Source organism: Mastomys coucha, unplaced genomic scaffold, assembly GCF_008632895.1.
Source record: "Mastomys coucha isolate ucsf_1 unplaced genomic scaffold, UCSF_Mcou_1 pScaffold15, whole genome shotgun sequence".
NCBI lineage: Eukaryota > Metazoa > Chordata > Mammalia > Rodentia > Muridae > Mastomys > Mastomys coucha.
In genome coordinates, this window is record NW_022196897.1 from 114621718 (window position 1) to 114629836 (window position 8119).

The window sequence follows — 8119 nt, forward strand, 5'->3', positions numbered from 1 at the left end:
CCCCCCTCCCCCTCCCCCTCCCTGCTCTCTCCCCAGACACTACATAATAGAATTTTATTCAGCTGTAAAGAACAAAATAGTGCCATTTGCAGGAAATGGGAGAAACTGGATATCCTTACATGGACAGAAACAAGTCAACCTTAGGGAGTATGAACAAATGTCACAAGCCTCGCATCCAGGTTTAAACATATGTGTAAAGGTGCATGTAATGTAAAAGTAGGAGGGGTGTGTGAAGGATGGGAGAACTTAAAGAACATTGAAAAGCAGCAGTGTCCCTGGATGGCACAGAAAGCATACATCCACCAAGGCACCGCCTGGGTCCCAGAAGTGTAGTCCAACATGCTGTGTGGCCACACAGCTCCCTTCTCCCGCTCATGACCTAGTTGTATGACAATATCTGAAGTCACATATCTGCAGCTTTCCAGAGAATGGATCTGATGAATGAGCTACATTCCTTGGGGAATAGCCAGTGACTTCATGAAAAAGAACACATGTAAGCAGTCCTTTTTCCTCTGGGAAAGAGACATGTACCATGGAGTCTGTGCCACACGGCTACCATAGCAGGCCTGTCTGGCTCCTTCCCCAGCCCTCTCCCATTTCCCTTCCTCCCCTGCTGGCTTTTCCTGAAGGCTTCTCTGTAGACCATCATCATGTTTTCTAACTTCAGTTGTTGAAATCCTCCTGGCTGCACAGGGTGATGCAGGGAGGGTAGATGGTCCAGCTGTCCCTGCCCTCAATCTTCAAAAGAGCCATGCTGTGTGTCTGCAGGTGCTCAAAACCGTTTTGAAAGTAGCCAAGAGGTCTAAAAACTGCGACCAACTCCCAAGGACATTGCTTGAACTCTAAGACTTAGGCAAAGCATATTATCTACACAAGTTTTGGGGTTTGGTTTTGTTTGCTTGTTTGGCTTTGGCTTTGTTTGGTTTCGTTAGGGTGAGCTGGCAGGCATGCTTGTGTACCCTGACCTTCTGAGAACCTTGCCTTTCACACAGCTACATCAGAACAGTATAAACTACTCACAGACATGGAGATAGGACATACGGAATCTTGATAAACCTTAATGTTCCAAAGAGAGAGATGGATGTATCTAGCCCTATGTTGTTGGTTATGGTTTTGGTTTTTGTTTTGGTTTGGTTTAGTTTGATTTTTTTTTGTTTTTTTCACCTTAAAAACTCTAGTATTCTCATTTTTGAACCAGATAACCCATATTATATTTTCAGCATAAACTCTATTAACAAAATACTTTAATACTTCAAAATGTACTATAAAGTAAGCTAGTCTGGATAACAAAGAATTTGACAAGAAAAGAGGACTGTGATTTGCACATAAATTGAAAATGTCCTACAATCCATTTTTTTTTCCTGACCATCATAAGCATAGCCATCCACAGAAACTGGCAAGAGTCTAGAAAACACGAACTTCTTCTTACCTGGGTGGGAAGACTCCACTCTTCATACAAATGAGATCACCAGTTCTGCTCTGCCTTGAGAAACCTAGCTTATCAGTCAGAAGAACCCACCTAGCGTCTGCAACAGTTCCGGACTATGAGATCTCCCAGCATCTGTTAGCCGACTCTGCCCCTGACGTCATCAGAGGTATCAGGAACAAGCAGCAACATAACTTATGCATGGCCTTGTGATGGCCTGCTTTGTGAGACCTGGCCGAGAGCCAGAGAAGAAGGCTCCTTTTAATCACCCTGTCGTAACAGAGCTCAACTTCAGGCTGAAAACACTGGGCTGTGTGCTACTGAAAAGAAATTATGTCCCCGGTTCTTGAAAGTCAGAGAGTGAATTGCGGGGTGGTTTTATATGGCTTCTCCCTTCTGGTTCCTTCATAGGTGAATTTTCATATGAATTTGGTTGGTGAACAGACATCAGACTGTTTGTTTCTTGAGAACTAAGAAAAGAAACAGAGGCTTAAATTGGAGAAAGAATAGATTGAATTGTGTTCTAGGCACATGTATGTCCTCTATGTCGTCTCACAAAGCAATTTCATAATTTTAAATCTGTTTGTCTGTGTCTGTCTGATATGGATTCTAGGTTGTCCTCAGGCACAGTATTAGAATTGCAAGTATGTATCGCCACACTTGTCCTCCAGTCTTGTCTTTAAAGGACAGGATTTTGATCTAAAAATACAATAGAGAGATGGCTCAGATTGCTCTTGTAGAGGGCCTGAGTTCAGTTCCCAGCACCCAAATGATGGCTCACAACTTTCGGAACTCCAATTCTAGAGGACCTGATACCATCTTCTGGCCTCTCCAGGTACTGCACTCATGCGGTACTGTTGTGGATGGGCCTGGTGCTGTTTGTATTTTGATGCTAATTCTGCTCTCCTGGGAGGGGCTACAGATAAGGAGTGAGCATGTACTCAGGTGACTTCTTGTGAACCAATCCCCTGATGAATAAAGGAGCCAATCACTGGACGAGTAGGAGGGACTTCCAGGTTGGAGAGGGGAAGAGAAGAGAAGGAGAGGGAGTAGGCCCTTTTGGATGGTGATAGCATGAGGACTAGATGTAGCTACTAGTGCCTCCTAGTTTATGGCGAATCCACCGGGATTCGCCACCGGATTATTTAGATTTAATATGGCTTACAAGATTAGAATTCTAGTTGTTGTGCCCAGAGATTGAGTTACCATTGTTTCTGAAGTAAGTTTATGTGGTGTTTTTCTTCTTGCAGCGACTTGACTGGGTACCAGAGAGAAAAGTATGGAGGCAAAGCTTCAGTTTGCCTGAGGTACACCACAAAGGCCGTGAGGGTATTGAAGCATGGGGCTGGCGTGGTAACCACCCATCAGTGGGAACCTATCGAGCTGGGTGGAGGGATTTTGGAATTCTGAGTCAGAGTCTCCACGAGATACAAACAGGTTGGCCATTGCCCACCAGTGCATGACCAGCTAGGCTGCCGGTGGCAGAGTTGCTGGCACAAGTGTGGGAACATGCCATTCTTTTTAATATTTCCTGCAACATGGTACACATACATACATGCAGCCAAAAGACTCATACACATAAAATAAAAAAACAAAAATTTAAAAATCTGGATGTATCGGGAGGCAGAGGCAGGTGGATTTCTGAGTTCAAGGCCAGCCTGGTCTACAGAGTGAGTTCCAGGACAGCCCTGGTTACACAGAGAAACCCTGTCTCGAAAAACCAAAAGAAAAAAAAAATCTGGATGTAAGTAGTTCAGCATGGGAGAGGAGATAAATGGATTTTCGGCATTTACTGGGCAGCCAAACTAGTGAGTTCCAGGTTCAATGAGAGTGTGTGTACATGCATCCCTCCTATGAACACATACAAACAATAAAGGCACACAATGTTGTAGCTGTAAGTATTTAAAAAAGGCATCATCCCGCATTAGTGCTGGCCGCCTCTATGGCTAGCCCCATGCAGCGAGCACCCATCTCATGTTTCTCTTGCTGCAGATTCTGCTCACATCCCCAGCCCTCGTAAAATCAAAACTCTAGAGGCTTGTAATTTATCAGTCAGAATTATATTAGTAAATTCTCAACCCACAAAACACCTGCACAATGAACTCAAAACTCAATTGATATAAACACAAGCTACACACCTAGATGGGGCAGACACACCCTAATTATTATTTAATCATCTAAGAAATTCCCAGTACTTATGGGGACTGTGTGGTTCTGGCTCCTCTTCCTCTCCTATAGGTTCCATCTTATCTCTTCCTCTTCTTCCCTTCTCTGTCCTCGTCTCTAAAATTCTCCACCCGTCTTCCTGGCTCTTACTTTATCTTGTGCCTGCCCTCACCTGAATATAGACAGCAATCCACACGATGTAATAGGTAAGAGAAAAAAATGGTAAGAAAAGATGTTCCTTGCAAGAGGTGATTGATGGTGGAGTGCTGTACTGGACTGAATGACGTGTCTCTCAAACTTACATTCACCAAGAACCTTTGCCTGCAATCTTACGTGAAGATGGGCAATTGATGTAGCTATTTCTAGCAAATCAAAAGGGGGTCCTATCAGAGTGAACCCCATTTGGTAACTGATAACCTCATAAGAAGAGGGGAATTTGGACCCAGAGACAAGGAAGGAATGATGGATGTTTCGACCAATGGGATGTGTTCACTACAATGACTGTTGGGAGCCACCAGGTGCTAGGCAGAGGTAGGGAAGGGTTCTTCTCTAGCAGCTTGGGAAGAAGTGTGGCTATGACCAGCATGCTCTAAGGCTACTAGCTGCCAGATCTGTGAGATAATCAACTGTTATTGTTCTAAGTAATTCTGTTTATTCTGATACTCTTAAAATCTATAATATCTATGATATAGCACAAAATAGACTGTACTACGAAGATGTTTTTAGAAACAAAATAGTTAATTGAATAATGATGGAAAAGGTCAACACAGCAGAAAGATGTAATAGCCATAATAAAAATATACCTCATGGTACAGCCTCAAAGCCATGCAACCACAGCTGGCCATTAAGGGGAGAAATGCACAACTCAACATCTGTAGGGGCAGGCTTCAAAGCCTTGTATAAATACTTAGTAGAATTATTCATTATAAAATTAACAAAATTTAGTCCCTGCCCCCACCTGCCCTGCACACATACATAGCAGATGTACAGCTTGGTCTTCATACAGGTCCCCCAACAACTGGAGCAGGGACTGTCCCTGAACCTGTTGCCTGCCTGTGGATCCCCATTCCTGCTGGGCCACCTTGTTTGGCCTCAGTGGGAGAGGATGAACCTAGCCCTGCAGTGACTTGATGTGCTGGGGTAGGGTAATACCCAGGAGGCCCTCCCCTTCTCAGAGGAGAAAGGGAGGGAGAATGAGGGGAGAAGGTGTGTGTCGGGGGGGGAGAATTGGAGGGGTGATATTGGAATGTAAAGCAAATAAATAAATAAATGAAAAAAAATGAGCAAAATTGAACAGATCTTTAAAAAGGCACTCTGCTTTGTTGTAGAAAATATTTCATCCCATTTGGGGGCTTGTTCCCTGCCTTTGATCATTCAGTTCCTGGATAAAAGACACACCACCTTTATTATTTACAATAAGCCTTTATTAGCTCTAAGGCTGGGCAGATATCTACCTTCTGTGCTGTTAGAATCTACTTTCCTATCCATAACCTCGAGTTATTACTTACTATGTTTCATCTGGGCTGCTCTTAACTCCAATTAGCCAGCCCTCATGGCCATGATTTAAGATTCTTACCTCATGGTAGGACTCTCTTCTCTCCACCCTCCTCTCTCTCTGGTTCTCTTCCTGACCCCAAGCCCGGAACCTCAGACCCTGACTATGTCTCTCTTCTGCACAGCTATTGGCTGTCAGCATCTTTATTTAACCAATAGTTTTACATTAAAGAGCGTGGTCACATTATATATGCAGATTTTGAGAGCAACCAGGTCTTGGGGGGCCAGTACTTATCATTACAATATACATCAAAAGATCCAACCTCAACACGCCTACCCTATACAGAACACCCCACCTAGTAGGTAGAGAGCACAATTCTTGTTAAGAGCACATAAACTATTTCTATATACTGCAGACCATGCTGCACATCAAATCTCAATAAATAAAAGGATTGAAAGCATGTGAAGTATTTTCTGTGACCAATTTAAATTATGGATCAAGAACAAGAAAATGTAAACATATTGCAGCAGGTTGAGTGAGATAGACTCGTGTACTTGAGCACTTGGTCCCTGGTCAGTGATGCAGTCTGGGGAGGTTGTGGAACCTTTAGGCAGTAAGGTCTTGCTGGAGGAAGTGTATCACTGGGGGCAGGCTTTGCCTGCATACTTATGGTCTCTTGCACTTCCCGTTTGCAGTTGAAGACATGATCTCTCAGGTCATTTCTTCTTCCACAATGCCTGCTGCTTGCTCCAATGCCTCTCCACCATGATGGTCTCTTATCTCTCAGAAAACATATTCCAAGATAAATTTTTCCTTCTATAAGTTGCCTTGCCCAATGTATTTTTTAATTAAATAATTTATGTATTTACTTTACATCCAGACTGGTCAAAGTGTTTTACCACAGAAACAGAAAAGTAACTAATTCAGAGATTATAAATCAAACACTTATGGTCAGAGAAGAAACAACATAGGCATTCCCTGTGGTAGCAAGCATATATATTTATATGTGTGTATTAAAAAGTTTGCAAACTTGAACTATGTATCCAAAGATGGCTTACCTTGAAGAGGGAGTGAATGTGTTCATCAACAAGATTGTAATATTTATCCTTTAAATCATCCAATATTTATACCAATAAAGTCACAGGAGGTGTAAACTGAAGTAACAACATGATAGCTCAGGGAGGTTCTTTATTTTCTTAACTATATACAAAAAGTCTATTTACATGCCGGATTCTATAACTAAGCTACTAGCCTTTAGAAATCTCCTTCTATCTGTGTCATGCTACAGAGCTAGTTTACATTTCTCTGGAGCTCTTCCAAACCTGAGGGCTCCATTGCTTTCTTTCCTAGAATCCTGTTTTACCTGTGTCCTGCATGCTGCTTCTCTGCTGTTCCTGCAAGCCAAAGACAACATCCCTATCTCTTAGCCAGAGCTTCTTCCAGAAGGCAAAAAAAAAAGAGAGCTCTCAAAAGTCCCATTGAGATCAAAGTTTCTACACCCTTGTCAGGCTGACCCATGTCATCGTCATGGTGCGGGTGCTCCAAGCCAAGTTAGTAGGGGCTGAACCATTTCACCTTTATGGTGGGGTAGCACAAGGCCATCCAGCTGACTTTGCCTCCAGTCATAGAGCAAGGACCACGAGATTTCTCCCAAGCAACTTGCCTTTAAAACAGGCTGGAACTTTCCATTCTTTAGCATCTCTACCGGACACACCAGCTGCATCTGACATCTATCTAAGCCTTTATGTTTCTCTAACAATAGGTTTTCTTTTTACAATAGTCAAATATCCTGTAACACAGGATAGCTTTGCTATACAAATTCCACTTTCTTCCTAACAAAAATATTAATTTTAGTCAATTATATAAATTCACCATCTATAGGTGATAACTTGACATTTTATGCTGAGTTTATGATATGCCGAGTGTGTGCTGGTGGTGTTACATGCCATTTAATCCCCACAACCATCTCATTACCAGCCATAGCCATGTCTTGAGACACTTAGGGAATCACTGCTAGTGCCAGGGCACTAGTTCAGGCTTGACTGACCTCAGAACTCCTAGAGCCTTTGACTTTCTGTGATATTGTATGCGCAAAGTTACAAGTCCTGACATTGTTACCTTCAAATGAAAGTGGCTCCAAGTCCTGTCATCCTCATGAACATGGACATACATGACTTTCAAATGGTATCGTTCTAAAATTCAGATCCTGGTTTTGCAGCTCAAAGCCCTTCTCTATGCTGAGTTCTGGGTGACCTGGAGGATACACTAGGAATTCTAGTTAACTTTAAGTGGTAGGAGAATAAAGAAAGAGACAGGATCTTGAGTGTAGGGTAGGGTCAGCTATGGGGCTAGGCCTTTGAGAGAGGTGGTGATCATGGATGTTTATGGAGGGACCAGGGCTACTGGTTCCTCCTGAGTGTATATGTTCCTGCGTGCACTCCATCCAAGATCAATTTCCCAGTTGTGTCTCTTCTCTGACCCTTTCCTGAAAGAAGTCTGTGGTGGTTTGAATAAGAATGGGCCTCACAGGCTCATAGACTTAAATGCTAGTCTTTAGGAGATACTTGACAGGCATTAGGAGGTGTGGCCTTGTGGAGTGGGTGCGGCCTTGTAGGGGGTGTGGCCTTGCGGGTGAGTGTGGTCTTGTAGGAGGTGTGGTCTTGCGGGAGGTGTGGCCTTGTGGAATGGGCATGGCCTTGTGGGTGGGTGTGGTCTTGTAGGGGGTGTGGCCTTGTGGAGTGGGTGCGGCCTTGTTGGAGGAGTAAGTCACTGAGGGTAGGCTTTGGGTTTCAGATGCTCAGGCCAGGCCCAGTGTCACTCTCTCGTCTTGCTCCTTGCTAATCTGGATGTAGAACCCTTAGCTACCTCTCCTGCACTCTGTCTGCATGCTGCCCTGCTTCCTGCCGTGATGATAATGGACTAAACCTCTGAAACTGTAAGCCAGTCCCAGTTAAATGTTTTCTTTTGGCGCACGCCTTTAATCCTAGCACTTGGGAGGCAGAGGCAGGCGGATTTCCGAGTTCGAGGCCAGC